The sequence below is a fragment of the Sorex araneus genome, chromosome X (genome assembly GCF_027595985.1).
Source record: "Sorex araneus isolate mSorAra2 chromosome X, mSorAra2.pri, whole genome shotgun sequence".
In the NCBI taxonomy this organism is placed as follows: domain Eukaryota; kingdom Metazoa; phylum Chordata; class Mammalia; order Eulipotyphla; family Soricidae; genus Sorex; species Sorex araneus.
This window is the reverse complement of record NC_073313.1, coordinates 327,452,675-327,479,208: the sequence shown is the minus strand read 5'-3', so window position 1 is coordinate 327,479,208 and position 26,534 is coordinate 327,452,675. Positions and strand designations below refer to the sequence as shown.

The following is a 26,534-nucleotide window of genomic DNA, read 5'->3' as shown; positions in this document are numbered from 1 at the left end:
AAGTCTGTGAGTCACTGCACAACCCATCAATCCAATTAAATGTCTTGAGCGAGGCGAGCAGGCGGTGCTGCCGCCGCCGCCGATCGCCCCGCCGCGGCCGCCCCAGTTCGCAGCGCCCCTCTGATCCATGGCTGTCTGTCTGTACTTGTTACGGTGTAACCTCCTCCTCCTCCACCACCTCCTCCTCCTCTCCTTTCTCCTCCAGAGCCGCTGCAACTTCCCCTCGGCCAGCCGCCTCTGCTTGGGGACTGCAAAGGCATGGGATAGACCCAGAGCCACTTCTCTCGATCTCCCCTCCAGCCCTCGCTCGTTTCCCCCCCTTTCAATTAAAGTCTGTTCCTCGCTTCTAGTCGTTTTAGAGGTTTGTTGGTCAGTCTAGTACCTACCGGCATTTCATTTTTCCTGCCTGGGGCAGGGGGTGGGGGTGTCGCAGGGACCGGGGATTTATTTGGGGGAGACGGTTGTCCACCTCCCCCTGCCAATTTCTCCCCCTCCCTTTTCGGCGGTGACTTGATTTCCCCGCTCCTTTCCACTCCCACTCCTCGAACTCACCGTCCTGCACTCTAGTGACGCACCGACACCCCCCGCCCACAGCCCAGACGTTCCCTCCCTCGCTGCCACCCCGACCCGTCTTGGAGCTGGACCGGGTGCCGACCCGCAGAAGGGTGAGTACCGTGTTGGGTTTTATTTTATTTTTTTTTGGAGGGGAGTGGGATTCTGGAAAAATGTTGTAGCTGGTCCACTTTGGGAAGGGCAAGGGATCACTGGGCTGGAGGGTCCTGGTCCGGCGTGGATTTGAGGTGGCGACCGCCTCCCTCCTTCGTTCCTTCTTCCCCCGCCCCTCGACTCCTTATTCTCCAGCCTTGCTGTATTTCTAGGTATTGCCTGCCTTCCACCATCGGGGCATTATACTGCTGATATAGAACTGATAATGGAACGCTTTCTGCCTTTGGGATGCATAGTGAGTGGTCCTAGTCTGCGACGGGATTTGATAGACTCAGTGACCTGAGAAAAGTGTAAAACGGCTAATGGGTACATATTCCTCCAAATCTGAGTCAAACTTTTATTCAATAAAGGCAAAGAAAAAGGTATTTCTAATTTGCATGTGTGGCGATAGGGCAAAGGGGGAGAGGGGGGGAGAGGTTGCCTAATGGCATGACTTTATATATGTATATATATATAAATTTTAAAATAGCTTTATGGGTTCCCTTTTGAAGAAAAAAAAGTGAAATAATTCAATATTAAAGTGGAGATAACGAAGTCTTCGAACCTGTTGGGGGAAAGCAAGATACAATGGAAATCCAGCTTGACACTTCACCTTTCCCTTACCTCAGTACTAGCCAGGCATGAATTACAATACATTTTATTTTATTTTTTTAGTCCCAGGGCACAGTGGGTGTGCTAAGGATAAGTATAAATTGTTTTCCTTTGCTATGCATCTTTGTATATTTGATTGCCCTAAAACAGTATCATGCTATAGCATTCTGTAAAAAATTGGTTTGGTTTCTTGGTTGTCAGAAGCTCAGAAGTGCACATACCTGTTCCTGTATGCTTTAGGAGAATCTTGTCTTTTGCATCTTCGCTATTTGAGATAAAAGTACAAATTATGAGACATAGCTGCTCTTGGATAGATTTCTGAAGTCACTTTTGAGAATTCAGCCTATTTAAAATGGGATGATTCTTTCTGAATCAGGTTCTGGGCTGGTTGTCCACACGATTCCAATTAGGCCAAACCAAACATGTTTTGAAATATTAAAGTACAGGAAAGACTTCTTAGTAGTTCATTCTCTCCTTTCCTTTCAGACTAACCAGAATAAGTTGTTACTAAATTTAATTTTAAAGAATAGACTGTTCCTGTACTGAAATCTGCCAAGTGTCTACAGAAAGATTTCTTTTTAAAGAACAGAAATGTGTTTATGATCTTCTCAAAGTAGTAAAGTTGACTCAACTGTAAATGCTATGGTAAGAAAATGCTTGGCCTAAGCCCCCAGACTTTGCAGAGTGTTTCAGGAAGAAACACACAAGGTTTTTGTTTTTGAGTGATTTAATACATTTTATCATGTGGCTCTTCGCATGAGTCTAAGACGGAAACATTTGGTTGCCCTAGACTTTGAATCTCACAGTGTCCCTTGATGGCTGCCCCATCTTGGGCAAGTTTCCAACTTGCCCTATGCTGGTTTTCTTCTGGAGATGAGAAGGTTTCTGTCAGAGAGTTGCCATGAGGACCAGTGGGAAAGTGCCTCAGGGATCACAGACTACTGGGCTGTCAGTGACCCATGCCACCTGGTCCCGGGAGAGGAAGTCAGGTGTGGTAGTGAGAAGGGGCCTCCAAAATGAGATACCGAGTTCTAGTCCATGCAGTTACTCCTGTTGTCATTGTGATTTTTGGTCAAGTTAACTTCAAGATTCCTCATGTGTAAAATGGAAATGATAGAAGTACCTGTTTCATAGAATTATAGTGAAGTTGGAATTAGTTAAAATATGCGATGATCATGGTGAGTGTTTGGCATATCCTTTCCACAGCAATTCTCTATTAACTTTGTAGGTCTTGAAATATGGGTGATTATATATTTTTTAAAAGCAAGATTTTTGTAAGAATAAAGGACTCGAGGTCAGAGAAATGAATACAGTGCACATGACCTATCCAGGTTTATTTCCCCAGTACCCTGATACAGTTCCCTGAGCCCCACTAGGAGTGATCCCTGAGAGATGAGCCAGGAATAAGTTCTGAGCACGGCCCGGTGTGGCATACACACACACACAAAGTAAAAAGGATTCTTGCTGCCAATAAAATAAATAAATGTATTTTTATCAATACGCATAATTTAGTCAGTTTATACATTCATGAGTCTTTATGAAAATTAGTTATTGGTTGAGTTGATCTTTCCGTTTAAACTTGCATAATAGAGTATACATGCCTCTATTATGATTATATTTATTACTAATTTGCTATTACCAGTGATTTTCTTCCTACTAAATTAAAAGCTCTTGAGGATAGGAATGGAGTTTCATTTATAATTTAACCTCCAGTAACATGTATAGTACCTGGCACATGAAACTTAATAAAAATAGCTAAATATTATTCTTCTGAAGTTTATGAGTAGCCAAACGATGTGATAAGTGACATTGTAGAGAATACTGTTATATTGAATCAATTTTTCACTTTCTCAATTATTATACAGTAAATTGGGTGTAAATGAAGGCAATTTTTATAATATAGTTTTCATTTTAAGAAAATGTTTTTAATTTTGAAGATAAAGAAAAGTAGTGTGATACATTTTATCTTCCTATGATACCTATTATGTTTATGTTTTTTACTTATGCTTTTACTTGTTATGTTTATTTTTTTAATTTTGACATTCTGGCTCCCAAATTCCTGTCACTAAGTATATAATTTTAAAATAAAATGCATAAATTTACTAAGGACCAACGTTTTATTTCTCCTTCCATCCAAGACTAAAACTGCTTCTTCTGAAGAGTCTTAGTAAATAGGCTTTGAAATAGCAATATTTAATATTATTATAAGAGTCATAGGGGCCAGAAAGATAGCACAGGAGGTATGGTTCAATCCCCGGCAAAACCTAAGGTCCCCAGAGCACTGCCAAGAGTGTTCCCAAAGTACTCCTGGGGATTGTCCGCAAACAAACAAAAAACAATAAGAAGAACCACAAAATAGTTATATATATATAGTAGATGAAACCCTTAAAATTTAAATTTTGTGACACATTTAATGATCATGATCATCATCATCATCCTGTTGATCATCGATTTTCTCAAGAGGTCTCAGTAACATCTCCATTCGTCCTAGCCCTGAGATTTTAGAAGCCTCTCTTTACTCGTCCTTCCCAAAGGTGCCACACTGGAGGCTCTTTCAGGGTCAGGAGAATGAGACCCATCATTGTTACTGGTTTTGGCATATGAATATGCCACGGGGAGCTTGCCAGGTTCTGCCATGAGGGCAGGAAACGCTCAGTAGCTTGCCAGGTTCTCAGAGAGGGAGAACTAGGCTATAAGATATCGCTTCTGGGAGCTTGGTTTTATAGTCTCTGAATGTTGGCCATTGGCCGTTGATGGGATTACATGGCGTGCCAGGGGCAGTTTCTGGGTGTGACCGCCTAGCTACTGGAAAATGGGGGATTTGGGTGGGAGAGGCCCAGACCTGATCCGAGCAGGCTTGGAGATTACAGCCCCCGGTCCCGGTCCCGCACACCTGGGTTTTTCTGCTGGTTCCTTCATGTGTCAGGCTCGTCCAAATGTATGGAGAGGGGCCTTGAGCATGGCCATGGCTGCTAGAGCTCTGCTTAGGGTGGGGAGGGAAACTCAACCCACCCCCTCCAAGAGGCCCCGGTAAAGACAGCCAGGCGAAGGGCAAGAGAAGAAGTACAGAAGGAAAATGCTAAAATTGCAGGCCTTCTTCCATAGGACATGAGAGGGTATAGAGATACATCACAATATCTCCTGGAAGCCTTTCATTTGGCGCCCTTTCAACTCCTGTGGATCACAGTAAATTAAGACACATTTAATATGTATTAGAAATTCAGGAATATATATATATTTAATAGCAAAATTGGTGGGGCCAACTACCTGCTTCATTTATAAAACAATTTTTTCCCGTTACTAAAATGCAGTTTAGTTGCGGTGTCCTCTGAAATTATAAAATCAGTAAGAAAATCTGAATACTTAAATACGCAGAAGTTTGGAAGTGTTACATAACACTATTAGAACTTGTCAAAATGTAAGATATCTGTTACAATATGTACAATTTTATTGACATAATTCTTTCCAAAATTAAATCATCAGCCACCTAATTTAGTTGAATATAGTTTGATTGACTAAAGCAAATTAGTTTAGAAGTCATAACTTTTTGGTCATATACTTTTCAGGCAGTCAGTCAAATATGAAATAAAAAAAAGTCACAGGCCCTTAGAAACTACACACAAGTATCTGGTCTGCAAGACAGAGATCCTTTCTTTTTCTCTTGGCATATATTAGCATGACATTGTTACTTTACTGTAGCTCCTATGTCTTTGATTTAGCTTCTCTGTGTGAAGATATTCTGGTGTTTAATAATATTTTTGTGGATGTATTTGATGTTGACAACTTTTTAAAAATAAGTTTTTAAAAGGAGGTGGATCTAGTGACTTACATGGAAAGAAGAGGAAAAGGGATAGAATCATCTCTGGGGCTTTTGGTTTGTATTCTGACACTAGGAAGATGGGTAACTGTAGTTTGTCTGTGATCAAAGGGAGAGAAAATAATATATGCATTATCTGTTGGCATCAGTTTAGAATTAAGGTCTTGGGAGTTACAGAATGAGAGATGCTACTGATTGATGTGTGATCTTGAGCATTACACTTCACCTCCCTGACTCCGTGCTCTTCTCCTTTCAGTAGGAAAAGGGAAGGCGGTTACCCTGCCCTCACTCACAGAGGACATTGTTAGGGGTAAGTTGTAAGTGCTTTTATAAAGCATTAGAGAAGGACAGATGCAAGCAATATGAAGTAAACATGAGTATTAGCAATGGATGTTTAGCATTATTTTTAAATTGTGGCTGGCCTTTTGTATCTTTTTGCCTATAGGGCATTTTTCTTTTGACTTAATTTGAAGATATTCTTCATTGGCATATTCACAAAAATGTATTCAGCTACTATGTAAAGAATGAAAGAACTCTGGTATAATTAAATGAGATTTTAAATAACAACTTTGAGTTTTGGAACATCTTGGGTTATAGATGAGGTTGATGTAAAAACAAACGTTATGTGTCTGGGAGATAATCTATCTCATTGGGCTCCATTTGTGAAACTTGTACTTATGTTGCCAAAAAATTGTTCAAACATGTCAGATTCCACTAGAAGTATATTCAAAGATAAAAAAATTGTTTTATTTACTTTCAAATTTCATAAGGATTACTTGGTAATCAGTCCCCCTCCTAGCACCAATTTATTGTGTACTTTAAAATGTAGTGAGATGTGTACATTTCGTTACATAATGGTTTGGAGGATTTTACTTATTCCATCTGTTCTTTTATTTAGAAAGGTGAGTAAAGACAGGTGTGGGAAGTCTATAGTTTAAGCAACTAATGTTTTACCCTTTTCCCTAAAAGTGAGCTATGGGTCAGAAGCCCAGAGTTAGCACATTGTTCTTCTTTGAATTCAGTATTATTGATATATGTTCTCTTGTTATTAGTGTAAGAGTTGCCACAACCTCATGATAGCACTTTTTAATGTGGAAACGAAATTCTGTTGTACTCATGTAAGACCAAATGAAGCAAATGGGATACACAAAGAAATGTTATTTATTCCCACTGATATTAAGGACAGTGACCAGTGATCAATAAATGTAGGTTTCTGAGTCAGAAGCAACTTAATATATATTTATGTGTATGTGTAAATACCTATTTACAATCATATTGACCTTTTCTCCGTACTGTTCCAACATTTCTGTGATGGTCACTTAGAAGAATCAAATGTATTCTTTGCTTTTGAATTGATGTTTATACTGTTTTGTGTGGTGGGTGGTTTGTATAACTCCTTAGAACTGAATGTTCACTTTGAATATATTAAATAAAGTGACCCAACAGTCCACCTTGTATTTATTTTTTTGTGTGTTTTTATGACTCCCCTCTGTTCTACACTTAATAGTCTTCCAAGTGTTTCCATATGAGTCAGTCTTTAAAAATTTTTTTCCATGCAGTATCTTATTTTTTCTTTATTTTACATTGTCTTCTTTATCCTTGAGCACAGTAGATTCTTTTTCTCTCTTCTGCACTTGCCTCTGTCTCGAGACTGTACTACGGTTTGCCTTTATTCTACTCTGCCTTTATGAGGCTGAGGCAGAGACCTTCCATACTGAAACCTTGCTTGATCTTAAATGATGAGCTTCTCTCATCGTCTTTCCACAAAACTCAAGAGGCCCTTCGGTAAATCTCACACGAAGCTTGAGCCTATGTGAAGTGATGCAAAAGGGAAGCTGCAATGTTTATTATTTACTGCTTTTCCATTCATTTCTTTCACTAAGGATGAAAGCTACCCAGTTTTATTTTTTCCTATCCATATTAGCCTTGTTGTGCTTGGTGCCCTGTGCCCTGCAAGCTGAGGAGGCTGATTCAGCAATGACCATCACCACCTGACCGGGCTGGGGGTGTCTGTTCTGAGAGCCTCTCTAAGGAGAAGCTCTGTTGTTTGGCTTTGTTTTGTTTTTAACACCTTAAAAACCAGACAGAACATCAGACCATGTCCACTGTGAGGTTTTCTAGGGTTCACCATTGTTGAATGATTAATGGTTCCCAGTGAAGTAACCATCAGCTTTATTGTCCTTCCGTGGCTTCCAGTCAAATGAAATGTATCCCATTGAGTCAACTTTTGTTTCGATTTTAAGGGTTCTTTTCACCCAGAAAATCAAAGGCTAAAAAATGAATATGTATTTTTAAACAAAAAAGATTTACATAAAAATCCTCTGAGTAAAAAAGTTTTCCAAAGGACCGAATTCATTGATTTGGAGAGGATGTTTCTCTCCATCCCTAGTACAGCAAAAGATGTAAATTTTGAAAATAGTTTCTTAAAATACCTGACATTATTCAGGCACCAGTGTAGAAAACGTTTCAGTTTGATTAAACAAATTGAATCTTTCTCTTGATTTATAAATAACTAGTATGTTGTTACTTTTTGTTTAAACAATTCGAATGCAAAGATTAGATAAGCTGTATTTTGGAGTTGATTAAGAGATTTTCCAGAAATTGTACTTTATTAGATCTCTGCCTCATGAAAGAAGACCAGTTTTTATCTCATATATCCATATCCCATTCCTTGTTTCCATGCATCCACTCACTTGTTCCTTTTGTTTATTCAACAGATATTTATTGAACTTTTACTGTGTTCTGCTCTTACTGGGCATATGTATTGAGGCAGTGAAGAAAAAATGGCAAATATTCCTGTTTTGCAGAAATGGCCTTCCAGTATATTGTGGTGTGTAGAGAACTTGTGTTTCTATTACTTGGAGTAGTGCTGTAACTAAACATTATGTAGTAATACTTTGAAAATGGTAAAGTTTCTTCTATGTGCCCTCTGACTTGCTATAAAAAGGAATCTTAATTCCTAGGGGGAAACTTCATTTTAAATGGACAATTTTCATTAGAATTTGAGATGAAATATTAAAACTTAAAGTGCTGGATGTTTTCACCATAAATCTTGAAACCATCCTCATTTATAAAGCCCTGGAAACCTTACAGTATAAACTTTACAGTGAATTTTTCTTTATAGCTTTTCTTTATACTTTTAAGTTGTTTTTCTTTCTGTTGTCTATGTGACAGTGCTTTTAAAAAAATGTAACACTGAAAATTGCACAATGAAAATGTAGTCATCTCAGCTAAATTGCACAATTAGCAAGAAAATCTGAAATTTGCTTTGTCTGTCGCATATAAAGAACTTTTTGGTATTTGATTGTAAAATCTAGTGTCTGAACAAAACTTTCAGCATATGTTCCTAACTCAGATTTTAAAGTTTTTAGTAATATTTAAGTATTTTGTCCTGCAAATAAGAGTGACATGATATTATGTAATGATTTTCATTAATTATTATTATTATTATTATTATTATTATTATTATTATGCTTTTTGGGTCACACCTGGCGATGCACAGGGGTTACTCCTGGCTCTGCACTCAGGAATTACTCCTGGTGGTGCTCAGCGGACCATATGGGATGCTGGGAATCAAACCCAAGTCGGGCGCGTGCAAGGCAAACGCCCTACCCTCTGTGCTATTGCTCCAGCCCCTCATTAATTATTTTTAATCATAAATATTTAATAGATATCCAAAGTATTTGGATTTATCAGAAACTAATAAGACATGCCACTTGTCCATATTGGTGTTCACAGTATAATTGAGAGAACAAAAGATCCTGCACATAAAAATGAAATGTTTTATATTAGTCAATCTGGGATTTAACTTACTGGGAAGTCTGGTATAGGTCTCTACAGAAAGCTTAGGCCTAGGGCAATTGGACTTGCCTTCTGGAGGCGCTGGGAGCCTTTTTTAGAATCTACCTTCTTTTAAAGTTGGACAAAGATTATCGGGCCTTCTTTGGGCCTTAGGCCCTCAGAGCCGAATGGTGCACTTTCTGGCTACTAAACCTGCTCAGCAAGAAAAAGAAGGGAAAGGGAATGGAGTACACTTCCCAGCCATTTCTGTGCACATCCGCTCTGCTTACTGGAAACAGAAATTGCATCTGTAACTAGAATATGTGAACACACCATGGGTATGGTTTAAGTTTCTGAAGACAAACATCATCCCATTGCTTGGGGAAGCTTGCCTGGTGCATCGTTGAGAAAACTGTGGGCAAGGGGTGTTCTCTGGAAAAAAACAAACAAAAACACCGAGAGGGGAAGAAAGAAGTGTTGATGGAGGCTTTGACAGTTGTAGACAGTTAGGCACTCTTTCCTCAAATTTGCCTGAAAAGACTCAGACCCTAGAAGACCATGTCCTGGGCTAAATAAACCAAGTTTAGAGAGTCTGTATAAGTTGCAGTATGTCAGTATAACCTTTCCAAAATGTTTTGCTTTGAAATTCCTGGTGTGTGTCTTTGAATCATTAGACATAGGCTTTATAACTCTGACTTTTGTTTTCATATCCCTGCATATTTGCAAACATTAAAAATCTTTTTGTTTTAAGAATACATTTGTTTATTTGTACCTAAGTGTCAGGTAGAATAACATTCTATATACTATATATCCAAAGCCACAAGTGCTTATTTTACCGGTGGATGAAAGCATTAAAAAATTTTTTTCTTGGGGGGGTCACACCCGGCAATGCACAGGGGTTACTCCTGGTTTGTGCGCTCAGGAATTACTCCTGACAGTACTCAGGGGACCAAACACCCTACCTGCTGTGCTATCACTCCAGCCCACGTTAAAATTTCTTGTGTATAAACATTTTTTGTTGTTGTTTTGGGCTTGGGGACCACATCCGGCAGTGCTCAGGAACCACTCCTGCTCTGTGCTCAGAGACCAGGCCTGTCAGTGCTCTAGAAACCATAAGTGGTACTAGGATTAGAGTCATAACCCTGGCCTCAGTCACGTGTTAGGCCAATAGCTTTGGCTTAGGTTTTTTTCTGAAATTTTGTTTTATTTTTTGGGGTGGTTACTTCCAGCTGTTTTCAGGGCTTTGCACTTGGGAGCCATATGGGGTGCTGGGGATTGAACCTGGGTCATCCAGGTGCAAGGCAAGCAACCCACTTGCTTTACTATCTTTCGGGCCCCAGTAGTTGTTTATTTTAAACAGAATTTTCTGTCAAGAGTTTCTTTTCCTGGAAACTTTTTCTGTATTAGAACCTCACATAGCTACATGATTTGAAAGTCCACCCAGGATACCTCTGTTTGTTCATTGTTTTGATTATGTGATAGATATATGTCAAAACAGAAAAATTTATATTTAAACACTATGCTTTTCTTTTTTGTCAAAATAATTTGCCTTTAAAAATATTCCTAGATTATGAGATATTTTTTCAAAATAAAATCCCTGTTTAAAAGAATTATAAATATGTTTTTTTTTTTTTATTGAATCACTGTGAGATAGTCACAAGCTTTCATGTTTGGGTTACAATCACACATTGGTCAAACACCCATCCCTCCACCATTCCCCCCCACCAATATCCCCAGTATACCCCCCTTTCCCACCCTCCCGCTGCCTCCATGGCAGACAATATTCCCCATACTCTCTCTACTTTTGGGCGTTATGGCTTGCAACACAGACACTGAGAGATCATCATGTTTGGTCCATTATCTACTTTCGGCATACATCTCCCATCCTGACTGATTCTTCCAGCCATCATTTTAAAAGAAATATATTTTAAGATTTATTACTTATTTTTACTTATTTATTTTCTCCTATCTCTCATTTTTTGACCTCTGTTCCATACCTCTTACATGTTTTAAGAAAGCCAAATAGGACTCAGGAGGCCCATGCACCAAGTGCAAAATAGGACCTTGTGGCTGGGGAGATAGCTCAAAGGGCTGGAGTGCATCTTTGCATGTCAGAGTCCTAGGTTAAGTCTCTAATATTGTATGATTCTCCAGGTTCTCTGGGATTGATCCCCTGAGCACTGAGCTGGGAGTAGTTCTAGTACACTGCCAGGTGTGCCCTCTCCGTACCCTCAACCCCCGAGCCCCCAAAATAGGATCCTGAGATTTTTTCCCCATATGTAAGTCTTACTAGAATGCCTAAATAATTTGCACAAATTTGAATTTGGAGAATTGGAGTTGTATAGCTTTTCCAAGGAATACTCCTTTCCTTATAGTTAACGGATTATGACTCATCTTTGGCATGGAGGAAAGAGTAACACTTGCGTAAAATTTGAATGGCTCTATGTGTCTTCCCAAATAGTGCTCCCTTTATTTTTGAAAAAAAAATTGTGTGTGTGTGTGTGTGTGTGTGTGTGTGTGTGTGTGTTTCTGGTGCTTGAACTCATGGCCACACACATGTGAGGCAAGAACTCTACTAGTGAGTCACATTCCCAACAGCCTCTTTGTAATTTAGATTTTCTCACGTTGGATCATATATGCTGTGAGTAGATCTTTCAATAAAGAACTGAGTCTGCTGCATTCCTTCAGCTTAATGATCTTTGAGCATATGACAGAAGGCCCAAAAGGTGTCTGTGAAGGTAATGTTGTAGTTTTAATTGAATATTTTTCATGCCATCCAATTCATGTCTCAGGAAAATACCTTTATTGTTGAAATTAATTCTGAAGTTTAAAACACTGGCATTGGGGGCTGGAGTGATAGCACAGCGGGTAGGGCATTTGCCTTGCACGCGGCCGACCCGGGTTCGAATCCCAGCATCCCGTATGGTCCCCTGAGCACCGCCAGGGGTGATTCCTGAGTGCATGAGCCAGGAGTGACCCCTGTGCATTGCTGGGTGTGACCCAAAAAGCAAGCAAGCAAACAAACAAACAAACAAAAAAAAAACCACTGGCATTTTTTCATGAAAAAAAACTTTAAAGTTATAATTCTAGGATTGGGATTAAGAATATTAATGAGTTGTGATTTTTATAGTTTAAATTATTTCTGCCATGCCTGTGGGACTCACTGGAATTTCACATGCCCAGGCTGCAACCTGGGTCTAGAGTTGGGAAGGCCTTGGACCCAGTATTTTCCAAAAGTTCCTAGATTATTATAGCAAACAGCCACCTTGCATAGAGCTGTCTCCCACACCATTTCAACCTCACACTCAAACTTTCTCTTATAAGCCTTTTCCAACACAAAGTAGACTTGAAAGAATAATTTGGCAAACACCTATATTTCCTCTGCCTAGATTCAGTACTCATGAACTTTATGCCATATTTGCTTGATGATTTTCTCTCCCTCTCTTTCTCTGTGTATATACTTTTTGACACCATGTGAAAGTAAATTTCACACAATGTAATTCTTCACCATTAAATACTGATGCATATATCTTCTGAAAATATGGGCATTCTTCTCCATTTCCACAAGTCCACGATCACACCCCAGAAAATGAATAACTTGAATGCTATCCAAAGCTCTGTTCCACTTTTTAATATCCTAGGAATTAATATTCTACTGAAAAGTTTGGGGCTGGAGATGTAGGATAGCGTGTAGGTCACTAGCCTTGCAGGTGGCCTACCTGGGTTTGATCTTCAGCATTTCATATGGTCCCCCAAGCACCACCAAGAGTAATTCCTGAGTGAAGAGCCAGGAGTAACCCCTGAGCATCACCGGATGTGGCCCAACCGTCCCACCACCAGTTAAAAAAAATATACATGCTACTGAAAATTAGATGCATATGAAGAATTTTATTTTATTTCTGTTGAATTTTATTTTTGATTTTTTAAAGCAACATTATGTATCTACAGTGTGTTTGAAAGATAGGACTTCAAACATTTTTATGAGGAAAGGAGAGGTGAGGTCCTTTGTAGCTGTAACATCACCTGACCATATCACAAGGACAAAGCTTTAAGGGCAAGGGAGAGAGTCAAGGGTAGAACACATGTGAGCACGGACAAGGTCCTGATGAGAGTTCCCCACACTGAATGCAAGTTCCCACCACCAGTGGGTTGCGGTCCTGACCAAGGAGGGTGAGGGAGAGGAGGAGGGAGTGAGGTGGGGGAGGACACGGGTAGGGAAGGCAGAGAGGGAGACTAGGAAATGCTGTTAGCTTCACAGTAAATGTAGGGGAAGGTCAGCCTTCGGGTTACCAGTTCTGTAGCTCTGGCTTTTCTGCTCTATCTGCCCTGCTGGACTCCTTACTGCCTCTGGCATATATATGGAATCTATACATAGATGGAATATATGACATAGATACATATGTGGAATGTATACATATGTAGAATTTATGAAATGTATACATATATTCCAGCTTTCTGTTATTCCAAAGCCTGCGAAGAGAACAACAGTGTTATTTATTTATCAAGATCTAGATCAGATGTGAACAAAAGTCTCTTTAATTTCATGACTGATAAAAACACTTCCTCCCTTTTTTTTTTTTAAAGAAATGCTTCATGACCTGCGAATAAGTCATCAAAATAAAATGCCGTGTTTGCAATATAGTATCTTATTTTTCCAGGATAGGACAGATCTTTGATACTTTGATGGAAATTTAGGCTTGCCATGTAGTTTAGTTGCTCTGATTTCTCTAGAACTTACTTTGTAAAGAATTGTCATCAAGTTTGCTAGCAGCTCTTTTTTGGACTGTTTGCTCTTTAATCCTGTCACACTGAGGTGAGAAAGTCCTTTTCCAGGATGTTTTCGAGTGTATCTTAACCCCAGAGGGTCTTTGTTCAGGCATGCCCTTTTCAAAATGTGTACAGGAGGATTGTCATATTTTTTCCTTATGGGATTTCTAAAGCATTCCTGAGACACCTGTGAGGTTCTGTAGTATTGTCACAGTGCATTCACAGGGCAAGATGTTTGGCCTGTTTCTGAATTTTCTTCTGAAGCAGTAACTCGTTCTTGTTTGTTTTGGGGCCACACCTGGCTGTGCTCAGAGCTCACTCCTGGCTCTGTGCTCAGGGGTCACTCCAGGAGTGCTCTGATGGACCAGTGCAGTGCCAAGAACTGAACCAGGCTTTGTCTCTCTAGCCAAAAGGGGCTCTCTCTCAAAGGAGAACTGTGGATTCTTCTTGTTTGTTAATTTTTGTTTTGGGCAAAAATTCACAGGGCAAGATGTTTGGCATATTTCTGAATGTTCTTCTGAAGCAGTAACTCATTCTTGTTTGTTTTGGGGCCACACCTGACTGTGCTCAGGTCTCACTGCTGGCTTTGTGTACAAGGATCACTCCTGCTGGTGCTAGGGAGGATGGGGGCAGTTGATGCGATTGAACAGAGATTGAACCTGCATGCAAGGCAAGTTCCCTATCCATTGTACTATATTTGAGGCCCTCGTGGATCCTTCTTCTTTTTTTTTTTTTTTTTTGGTTTTGGGCGTCACTCCTGGCTCTGCACTCAGAAATTACCCCTGGCGATGCTCAGGGGACCATATGGGATGCTAGGAAACAAACCCAGGTCGGCTGCGTGCAAGGCAAACGCCCTACCTGCTGTGCTATCACTCCAGCCCCTGTTGTTACTGTTATTAGCATATTGAATATGACATGGGTAGCTTGCCAGGCTCTGCCGTGCAGGCGGGATACTCTCGGTAGCTTGCCAGATTCTCTGAGAGGGACAGAGAAATTAAACCTGGGTGGGCTGCTTGCAAGGCAAACACCCTAGGCGCTGTACTATTGCTCCACTATCAGGAAGAAACATTCTGTGAGGGGCTGGAGTGATAGCACAGCGGGTAGGGCGTTTGCCTTGCACGCAGCCGACCCAGGTTTGATTCCCAGCATCCCATATGGTTTCCCGAGCATCGCCAAGAATGATTCCTGAGTGCAAAGCCAGGAGTAATCCCTGAGCATTGCCGGGTGTGACCCAAAAAGCAAAAAAAAAAAAAAAAAAAAAGAAACATTTTGTGAACAAAATTACCTTTAGCTATATAGCGAACACTTTCACTATTTGCCTCAGATTTGCTACCAGGAACTCCAGCAAAAATAAAACAAAAATTAAATGGCTGCTGTTTCCCAATGCTAGCTTTTATATTTTAATTTCTATGATACTTTTTTAAAAAATGGAAAGAGAGGGCTGGAAAGATATTGTAACGGGTAGAGTGCTTGCCTTGCACTGGCCAGCTGGGGTTTTGGTACTTGATACCCCATATGGTCCTTCAAGCCCCACCAGGAGTGATACCTGAGTGCAGAGACAGGAGTAAGCCCAAGCACTGCCAGGTGTAGCCAATAAAAGAGACCCAAATTATCATCATCATCATCATCATCATCATCAACAACAACAACAACAACAACATCATTCAAATGCCAAGATTCAAAAGTTCAAAATGAAATTTTAGGGGAGGACCAAGGCCAGTGTTAGAATTTTATATGACATGTGTGAGGCTTTGGGTTTAATTCCTGGCACTGAAATAAGGGGGCAAGGGGATCCAAGAGTAGTTCAATGGTTAGAGCATCTGCCTTACAGACCTGAGATCTGAGTTCAGTCCCCAGAACAGCCCCACACGCTGAATGTGATCCGAGCAGTAGTAAATACATTAGTCAATGGTACACAACAACCAAGTGTGCAAGCCCTGCGGCCAAGTGTCTGTGACCCTCCAGTCATTGCAACAGTCACAACAACAAAGGGAAGGGAAGGGGGGGGGAAATAAATAAAATTGAATTTCCTGACTATTATTCTAATACTGACTTTGCTGTGATGTGAAGAGTCCTTAATAGGAAACAGTTGTTCAGAGTTATATAGTAGCCAGGCAGTTGAGTTAGAAAGAGCCAGCGTGGGTCCAACTTGACTTCTTTTTCATCTCTTTATCAAGAAAAATTTCAGCTGATTTTCTCCTGACTTTTTCAAGAAATGTTGTGTTGGAGAGCAGCATATCATCCTCCTCTTATCATTCAGGACTCAGCTTCCAACAGTAGCGTCCTGGCCAGAGCTTTGTCTTTTTGTTTTTGTAGTGTGGTACTGTTGGCACCAGGGGTTGCACACTTGGTTACAGTGCACCAGAATTGCACCCAGCAGTGCCAGCGATTTGCACTTAGCAACTTGGGATGATGATGATAGGGATCCAGCTCAGGGACTGGCACATGCAAGGCATGTGTCCTACCACAGAGCTGAACCCCCAGGCCCTTCTTGATTCTCTCATTTCTCTGTTCTGCCGGAAATTTCTCATGGGGCTGGGTCTAAAGTTTGTGGAATGGATTGTAAAGGCAAAATGCTTTTGTCTCAGGCCATTTATTTTCATTTTTCATAAACTTCTTATTTTTGCTGAAAGTTGCAGCATAACCAAGGAAAACATACTTACAGCTTTAAAAATATATTTGTAGTATCTTAAAATTATTTGGGAAAGAGATTATATTTACTGAATGGTTCTATTATTATTATTTTTGAAATCTTTGGGTCATGAATCCATTCTGTCATATTAAGCATTTTGTCAGTTTGTCCATCTTTATATGGTGTATGACTGAGCCAGGAAGCATTGGGACACTTACTGGACAATTTAAGTTTTCGGAAGTAATTAAAGAAAATTTTTGTAGGAGTCTAAATGATAGTTCAAGTGGTAGAACACATTAAAAAATTTTGCAAAGCACATAAACAAAGGATAGTTTGAGGGTATTATTAGAATTAGAATTACATCATGATTAGCTGGCCTCACATGCTGGTGGGAAAGGCAGCTCAGATAGAAAAGCGACCACCAAGTAAAGGATGTTTGGAGGGCCCGCTCTGGAGGAGAGATGTGTGCTGAAAGTAGACTATACATTGAACACAATGGCCACTTAACACCTCTATTGCAAACCACAACACCCAGAAGGAGAGAGAGAGAGCAAAAGGGAATGCCCTGCCACAGAGGTGGGGTGGGGGGGTGGGAAGAATACTGGGAATATTGGTGGTGGAGAATGGGCACTGGTGGAGGGATGGGTGCTCAATTATTATATGACTAAAACATAAGCATGAAAGTTTGTAAGTCTGTAACTGTACTTCATGGTGATTCACTAAAACCATAAAAAATTAAATTAACAAAAAGAATTATATCATGATTAAAATTGATTGTCATAAAAATTTTCAATCATTAAGTTTTCCAGGGATCAAGTCATAGTTTCCAATTTATCATGAAAATGATGTGCAACAAGGGCTCACCTATTTTCTCAGCACCTCATTTCAAGCACTATGACTAAGAATAGGGACTGTCAAGTGCTAGGTGACATGTGTCATTCATGACATGGACCGTGGATATTTAGTATTCTGTTGTACTTATGCATTATAAAAGCAGTTTGATAAAAATGTGTTTCATTTTGGAGGGAGGAAGGACACAAACCTCACTGTTCTTAGAGCTTACTCTGTGCTCAGGGATCAGAGACGGAACTTGGGTGAGTTTTCTGCAAAGCAAACACCATTGCTAATCTCCATGCTATCTGCCCGGAAGTGGAGATACCAATATGGAAGTGTTTCTACTTGGGCTAACTTATGATTTCTGATAGAGCATGAGCAAATGCACTTGACTATTTTTCTGTTTGGCTCTCTCAATGCCTATATAGGTCGATGGCCAAGTTCTAGGTTGGGAGTGATGGAGAAATGGTGATGCTTGTTGCCCCCATACCCCACTCTATATTTTGTTTATCTGTGTAATTTGTCCATCATTTTTGGCTTCTCATATCTTTTGTGGTGACCTAGGCTTATAAAATTGTGACTTTTACATTTAAGTAATTATGTGAATATGTAAGAAGCTTTTGAACGAAGTAGTTTCCCTATTTCTTAAAATAAGGTGGAAACGTTTTCTTTGTGTTTCTGCTTTAATGTGTCTGCTTCCAGGTATCATTGGTATGAGAATTACTCTTTTGGAAACTTTCAGATTTTGTCTACAATACAAGTCGCTGACATTGCAACTAGAAGTATTCCTCCTTCTCACCTTAGGAACACAAACTGAGGATAACTGAAATATTTATCCTTTTGCTTTTTAATAATACTGGATACTGGTATTAGGGGAAACTCAGTGTGTTATGATGTGATGGAAGGTTATTTTTCCTAATTAAAGCTATCAATCATTATTATTATTTTAACTAGGAAAAAATTTGTGACAAAGAGAAGTTCTTTCCAAAATATCAGTCTGTTTCTGAAATGGAATTGAGTTTTCTTTTATAAGGTAGGCCTTTGAAATAGAAATGATTCAGTAGTCACCTATGAGCGTTAGTATAATGAGTTCTTGGAACTCTTTGTGCACCCAAGGAGGCAGTTTATGGAGTAACTTCCAAGCCAGCAAGCATATTGTGACTTTTCAAAAGCATGTACTGTAGAGCAGATGATGTTTTGGTATCCTGGAGTGTAGCGGTTAAGCTATGAGGTGTAAAGTGGAAACTCAGGCTCTTGGTCAATCTGGTTCTGTCTGCTCCTCACTGTGCATTTCTTACTGCCTTACTCTGCCAGTTTCATACCTAGGAACAGTAACAAAAATAAAGTCCAAATAGTTGATTTTTAGTTTTCAGTAAATTTTAGGGTGGAAGATTATGTCCAAGAATTACCATAAATTTGGCTTCTCTCACTATTACTCTTGCCAATTGCATTGTCTGAAAAGTTGATGACTGCTTTTCTTTACATAATGTTTTATTTTTTTTCAAAGTAAAGTTCATGCATGATACCCCACCTAGTCTCTACTGTGTTCTTCAGTAACATTCCTGCGTTTCTAAAAAATCCCTCTTAGACTACTAGATTTTCTAAAATTATCTAAAGTAATGCCACCATGATTTTAGCATTGTTTGCATCATCACTAGAAAATCATGCTCACTTGTGTTTTCAGGTGTTTTTGTTTTATTTGGTTTTATTATTTTTGTTTGTTTAATCACTTGAAGGAAAAAACTGGTGACAGCGACTTTTGAAGTGCAACCTAAAACCATGTCCATATTGTTCCACAAGGTTTTCTGGCACCTTTTTGAACATTCCTGTTGAGGAGGAGTCCAAGGATGGCTCTTCAGGTTTCTTCATGCATGTAAGAATGTGACCAATGTTATTTGCTGTAACTGGCCCTGAAAAAGTTGAACTCGTGCCATATTTTTCATGCTACTGTTATGTCTATAAAATGAAGCAAGTGCTAATAACACTTCCTACTTGTTTAGCATGTTTTCTTCCCCAGCTCTCAAAAAAGTTGGCCAATATCAGGCTGCATTGCCAGCCCATGTTTTCATTATTTTCTAATTCCTATAAATTTATGTTGTGTATGACTTTCACTTGTTAATTTTTTTCTTATGTTTTCTTAACAATTTCTTACAAAGATGTTTGCTACTCTCACATCCCCATTTCTTAGCTACTGAGAATAAAGGTCATCTTGACTAAGCCCTTGACCTAAGATTATCAACTGCAGAGTCAAAGCCAGAACTCAGAATTCTTTCTTCAATTTAAGCTTTTTTACCTCATCACAGTTTTTTCTTCCTTTTCAGCTGTACTTACAAGACTCAAGAAAATATATCTCCAGGTACCAAAAATATTTCTCACATCTCTTCCTCAGTGTTCCAGCATTAGGATTTACACTAGATTTATTGTCTGGAATAAAGTTTCAGTGCCAGTTATAAACATGATCTATTCCCATATTATTCCTGATTTGACTGCTATCCCAGAAGGTGATGGATAGTTGAAGAAAGAGTATAATGAATGCAGCCCCTATTTTCTTTTTGCCCTTCTAAATTTGATTTAAGACAAGGTTGCTTTCTGCCAGGAAATTTCATGAATGGGCATATGTTAATATGTCTCCCCCTCCCTTTATAGTAATAAACTTAAAATAACTCTCCGAAGTAGATTCAGTTTAGAGTAGGTTAATACTTGAGTGAGGACTTCCTGAGCTTATAGGAGAAGGCAGCCCCGCCACCCTGAAAACGCAGCCGCCCCTGTAAACGTGGTTGCTGCAGTCCGCATCTATTTCGGGATTTGAAACCTACCTTCCGTAATTCTTTTTCCTAGAGAAGGTTGGTAGAACTTGAGAAGGAGTCTGTGAAAACGGGAATGGACGGTTGTGCCTGATGACCGCTTCAAAAAAAAAAAAAAAAAAAAGCAAACTCAAGCTGAGGATGAATCTTGCGAGGTGGCGGGTTTTATTTATTTGTTTGTTTGTTTGTTTTCCCCTCCAGAGAAAACCGAAATGAAAGTTGCATTTTGATCAGTTTGGACTCATCTTCTTTGTGCCACCTTAAGACCCAAAGCCTATGTATGTGGGGTGCCCTCACCAGGCAGTTTCCTTGTCTGGGTGCTCTGGCACGTGAACCGGGGCGCGCGCACACGCCACATATAAAGAGTCCATTCTTGCTGCCCGCGGCCCAAGGAGGCCAGTCGGCCCCTGCCGTCTTCTGCTCCGTGGAAATTGGCAGCCTTTCTTCCCCTGTAAACAACAGCCTGACGTCAGCCCGTGCAGCAGTGATAGCAGACCCACTTTAGAGATCCGCTGTGGGCAGAGCTGTGGAGGGCCTGTCACTGGCTTTGATCCGCTTTAGCCACACTTGCATAAATGCAATGCAGAGAAAACTCACTGCGCAGAAATACCCGGGTAGCCCTTGAAAAGGGCCTTAAACGTGCTTGTCCTTGAATTTGCACGTTTTAGGCTAACAGGAAGCTTGTGTGAGGAGCAGAAGGAGTGTTGTGGTTATTCCTATCTTAGAAATGAGCCTAACTCAAGTCCAGAGAATTAAAAAAGTTCTTAGTTAGTGGTGAGTGGAATGACTGAAATTCAGGCCTTCTGAACACTGCTTTGTCCCTCCTTCCACCACTCTCCCGCCCGCCCCCCCCTGTATTAAGTAACTTCTTTGGAATAGTAATTGTTAATTGTTCTATCCTGTTACTTCCTTTCCTATCTAAAATGTGTGGGATGATGATTTATGAGCGGTTACCCCCCTTCCCGCGCCCCCCAAGTCAAGACATCTGTGCATTAAAATCAGGAACTCCTAGACAAAGGTAACCCACTCCCTTGCCTCAGAGACAGCCTTCGAAAAATCTAGCATAAGTCTATAGTCACCAGATTAATTAGAAAGATTTATAAACCAGACAATCCTGTTCTTCATTTGGGCTCTGAAAGCTTTGGAAAATGGAGAGGCTAGATGACCGTAATTCTTTTGTTAACTGCAAGAGACAAAACCAACATGAAAGTGTTCTTCTGTTAGTTAGAAATCAGAATTTAAGTGGGATGGATGAGAGAGCAGAGCCCCTGGTTGAAATGTAGTTGATTTGTTATATGAAACAGTTGTTTTCATGCGCCCCTCCCCCCTTTGACTTTATTTTTAAGCAATCATAAAAAGTGAGAGAGAAAAATTACCTTGTCAGATTTATAGCTGCACATGTAGCTTGGTAATATGTCAGTTTGTAGATAACCCGAGGTTTTCTGTTGGTGATTCTAGTGAGTTTTTGCAGGGTGAGCAGTAAAAGTGGGCAGAAAGGGTGTTTATAAACATGGGTATTCGGCACAATTTCTTGAACCTTAACTTCTGTGCTGAAAGTCCTCACTCCAGCCATTTCCCCTGAGTTTGAAGTGTATGTTTAGGGATTGCAAAGGCACATGGAATTAAAAAATAAAAACTGCCTTTTAAAAAAATGCACTTTGGCTCACAAATTAATTTGAAGTAAAACTGACAAATTACGGGTTGGAGAGATTATACAGGGGTAGAACGCTTGCCTTGCATGCAACCAACCCAGGTTTAGTCGCCCACATCACATTCAGTCCCCCGAACCCCACCTGCTTTGTTTTCTGGTCACAGTATACCCACCATGTGGTGGTATACTGTATACCCCCCAGGAGTGATTGCTGAATTCCTGAATGCAGTTGGGTGTGGTCCACTTTCTTCCAAAAGACAGGAACAACAACAAAACCCCAAAAGCTGAAAACCCAGAGGTTAATGTATTAAACACCTTCAGTAAGCTAGCTGAAGGTTAGCGAGCTTAATAAGGAAATGTGCATTTGGGGTAAGAGAAATGTATTTTTTTTTTTTGCTTTTTGGGTCACACCTGGCGATTTACAGGGTTCACTTCTGTCTCTGCACTCAGGAATTACCCCTGGTGGTGCTCAGGGGACCATATGGGATGCTGGGAATTGAACCCGGGTTGGCCGAGTGCAAGGCAAACACCCTACCCGCTGTGCTATCTCTCCAGCCCCAAGAAATGTATTTCTATTAGTAAGTTAAGTGAAGCAAAAGAGCAGCTTATTTTGTACTTTATTTCACCAAATTAACAGCAAAATCTAACAAAGCAAAAGGCTTTGCTCTTAAGGACAACTTACCCATGTTTGAAGTCAGTTGGGGGAGTTCCAGGCGACGTCCAGAAAATCTGCTTCAGCACCAACACACAGTTACCACCTTTTCACCGTCTTCCTCTCTCTGAGACTGACAAAGAGAAAGGAGCCAGTCACACTGCAGTGGCACAGTCTGAATGTGCTGTAGAGAGCGGCCTCCCCAGCTTAGCGGGGGCCTCCCCAGCACTGTCCTTAGGGGAAACCCATGACTGCTTCTGATGGGGCTGGCCTTCCTGACCTGCTGTAAGTAAAAAACAACAAAAAAAAAATCAAAAAAAAAAAAAAACCCCGAGAAAAACCTCCTTCTAAAGTGGCCCATCTTTCATTTTACAGCAGCAGAATTCCTCTTCAACAGCAAGAGGCTTTGTGCAATTGTAAACAAACAGTAGTAAGGGCAGAGGACAGATGTTAGATAACTGAATGGAGCCTGGGGTGGACCTGTGGGAGCGCCAAGCTGGGCTTAGATTTGTTCAATTAAGTAATCACCTCTGCTGTCTGCTCCATGGTGGGTATACTGTGACCAGAAAACAAAGCAGAATTTAAATTTTAACCTTTCATAAGACCTGTTTTTACATGAACACTTCAGCGTTTGTAGGGGGGAAAAATCATTTTGGTGAATCTGTTGCAAAGCATACCACCACCTGGAACTGTACAGCACTATTGCAGTTTTCTCAGCCCTCTTAGCAGGCTCCTCACCTGCTGCCTTCGTCAGCTCCTGAGGTTGTGTCCTTCGCTTTATTAATGAGGCGACTGAATACTAAGAGTTTACGGCTTGTCGAAGGGTACATGGCTAGCTAGCAAGCAGTCGAAGCCGGGCTGGAGTTTCCTGCCGTTTGACTCTTGCTTCAGTATTTCCTTCACTGTGCTCGGAACAAGCACTTTGAGAGCATCCAGCTGCTTGGGCTTCCCCATCTCTCACTCTTCTGTCTGCACAGAAAACCACAGTCAGCAAGTTCACCATAGTGACCAGTTCATGTTGCTTACTTACAGTAAGAGCATTTCTGACATCAAAGTGCAGCTCCTTGATTGACCCAGAAGTTAGTAATCAAATAAAAACTAAGAGCCTTGTGGCCTGGGAGATGGCTGCTCAGAGATCTGGAGCGCATGCTTAGCATGTGGAAGACCTGGCTCCAATTCCTGGGCACTGTGTGGTCCCCTGAGCATTGAGCTGAGACTAGCCCCTGGGGCACCACTGGTTGTACCCCTTAAACCCCCCCTCCCAACAAACACACAAAAGTGAAGAACCTTGTCATTTCTTTTTAGAATCTTGATAGTAGTATGGGATAAATCAAACCATAGAGACCATCCACTTTTGGGGATGGGGGTTCCACACCTGACAGTGCTTAGGGCTTACTTCTGGATCTGTGCATAGGGATCATCCCTGGCGGGGTTTGGGGGATTGTATGTGGTGCTGGGGATCAAATCCGGGTCAGCTGCATGCAAGACAGCACCGTGCCCACTATTCTATAGCTCCAGCCCAAGACCATTCACTTTTAATATACATTTTCCAAATATATAAAGCCCTTCAGAAGGAGAGTGAAACTCCAGTTAAAGTAGCATTTCAGGAGCTAATTCAACTTGAGCTTCTAGCAAATGTTCCTGAGCATTTCCCCTGCTTACTGCCCTGTGCTGGAGCCAGCCCTGTGGGTGGTGAAGATCTACTAAGGACAGAGGGTACAATGCGTCCAGTGCTCAGTGTCACAGACTTGAGACGGAGCATGCCACAGATGGACTCTGGAATAACCCAGATTTCGTCTTAGTTCTCTGAAAACATTTATGAAGATGCCCTTTCTTACTTTTTTTTTATAGGACCTGATTGCATAAAGATGCCAACTCTGACCACCTTGGAAACTTTTCAGAATAGAAGTATAAAGAATAAAAAGCAAATTAGAAACAGATCAGGCTTTTAATGTTAACAAATAAAACGGAGATATCTAGGCCAGAGGGCCAGGGGTGTAGCTCAGCAGTAAAGCTTATGCCTTGCATGTATGAGGCCCTGGGTTTGACCCCTGTTGAAGGAAAGAAGAAAGGAGGCAAGAAAGGAAAGGAGAAAAGAAGGAAGGTAGTAAGAGAGGGAGGAAATTTTGACTGATAAAAATAATACATTATTGCTTGTTATAAAAGTGTTGCTAATAACTTTGATGTTTGGTGTACATTTTCAAAGACCTGATGGCAAGCAAGTCACAGGCTTATTAGCTTTCCACGAGTGCTGCTCAGCTGAGAACTTGATTGAGGGACCTTTCTGGAATTCCTGATAACTTGGGTGGTTTCCAAGACAAGCCAAATTGACAAGGAATGCGGAATTGATCAGAAGAGTTACAAGTTCCACTGTATAAAAGAGATCGCTTTGCCAACCATAACACTCACAAGAATGCCTTTATAGAGCTAAATTGGACCACAATTAAACTTGTCTTTCTCAGTCATCCCTTCCAAAGCTGAATGAACTCCATTGTGTAAACAAATCTGCCTGTGCGGTTTGCTGCATGAAATGTTCAGGTATGTACAAAGGCAGTTGGATTATAAGTTTCACTGGCAGACCATCCTCCAATAAGGAAGATTTGGAGAGAATCAATATCATATTCTTTGAGAAGGGAAAAGGAACTTCTCTTTCACATAAAAGCTGCATTCAGTTTTCCAATCTCATGGCCTCATTGGCACTCACCCCTGTCTTTTCCACCTTGGGCTCCTTCGGTCCAAACTTCTCTTCATTCTCTCATGCTTCTGTCTGTCCAAGTCTTTGAACCACACTCAATTGATAATAAACAGTGATTCTGCCCTCCCTCTGCCTCTAAATCCTAAGATCTTGATGGAATGATTTTTAATTCATTTTTTTAAAAAAATCATCACATTCTTCATTGACTAACATCTACACAATGCCTTTTTTTTTTTAACCATAATGTGCCTCACTGGCTTAAAATTAGGCCAAAAACATAGGTAACATATTTTAAGTATTGTATTAATAACTTTGCTAAAGAGACTTTGTGAATCCTACCTCTTTTTACTAGATTTACCCAGAAATACCCTCTATTTCATTATGGTTGTCAAGACCAAGGTTGAATTTAAGTCACAATCTTTTTATATCTATGTCTTTTTATGAATTACACCACTTTTTACTCCTAGATGATAAATGATGAGGGTTTGGGTGGGTGGGTAGTTTAATAAATTTCAGGGCAAGAATTTCACTCATTGGAATTTAATTTGTAAATTCATTGTTTTAATCCTCCATGACTTGAGGCAAAAAAACAGGCATTATGTGTCTATTTATTTGACTAAAAGTGTTAGAAAACTATTAACTGAAGACTTATTGGCTGATAGAGTTTATAAAAAGTTTAGGCTCCTAAATTGGCAAAGGCAGTATTGCAGTTGGTCTGAAGATGGCTGGAATATCCTTTTCCCTCTGCCTTGTTATGTATGTTCATGTCCTTCCTTCTCAGGGGAGACCTTTATTGCTATGTAACTGGAAACATGGCTACTGGTTGTTAATTTTATGCCACCTAAAATTTGTGTGGGTGTTAAGTTTAAAAATTACAGGCCTGGGTCAGGAAGATGACTCAAAGGGCTGGAGTGCGTGTTTTACATGTGAGAGCCTTGGATTTTATCCCCATCAACCACATGATCTCCTAAGCACTGCGCTGGGAGTAGCCACCAGCACCACTGGATATGACTACGAACAAAACAAAACCACAACAACAATACAGGCAAATAAATCATTGGACTAGTAATGGTTTCATTTCTGTCTCTGGATGTCTCAGCTAGTTTTAGAATGTCAGGGACTGTGTAGAAACACAATGACATGTATGTTTACCCATATGGGGGTGGTTTAATATTTCTCAGGAAAAGAGATGATTGCTGGAAGAAAAATCCCCTACTTGCTACATGTCAAACTTGTACTTCCAGGACTAGTAGCAAATATATTTTATATTGAGGTATGCATGTACATACACATTTAATTAAAATATTTTTCAACTGAAAGCAGCACTTATGTGTAAGCCATTTTAATATTTTCTATTAGTTTACTTTTTAAGAACATTATATATAATCCACCTAATTAATTTTGTGACTCATTAATGGATAATGATCTATAGTTTGAAAAGCACTTAACTCGACATTAAAAGTAGCAGGCAAGTGCAAACAGATTTGGGGGTATGGATATTTGAGTCTTGCTGAAGAAATAGCTTACATTCTAGAAAGGTGATAAATAATGTAATGTGATTGTTCTTTCCAGTTCCCATGAGGTT

The 26,534-nt window shown here is 40.2% G+C and overlaps 1 protein-coding gene across 3 annotated transcripts in view; it reads left to right on the top strand.

Annotated features, from left to right (window-relative positions):
- Window positions 1–233: 233 nt before the first annotated feature.
- The window catches only part of SERTAD2 (SERTA domain containing 2), a 139,722-nt gene continuing 113,421 nt past the window's right edge, over window positions 234–26,534 (top strand). For 2 of the 3 annotated variants that reach the window (XM_055122127.1, XM_055122125.1), the window contains exon 1: window positions 234–665. The gene's annotated coding sequence lies outside the window, so the exon portion shown is untranslated. Of the gene's footprint in view, window positions 666–5,400; window positions 5,445–26,534 lie in introns of those variants that run through there. The other variant, XM_055122126.1, reaches the window with a different exon arrangement.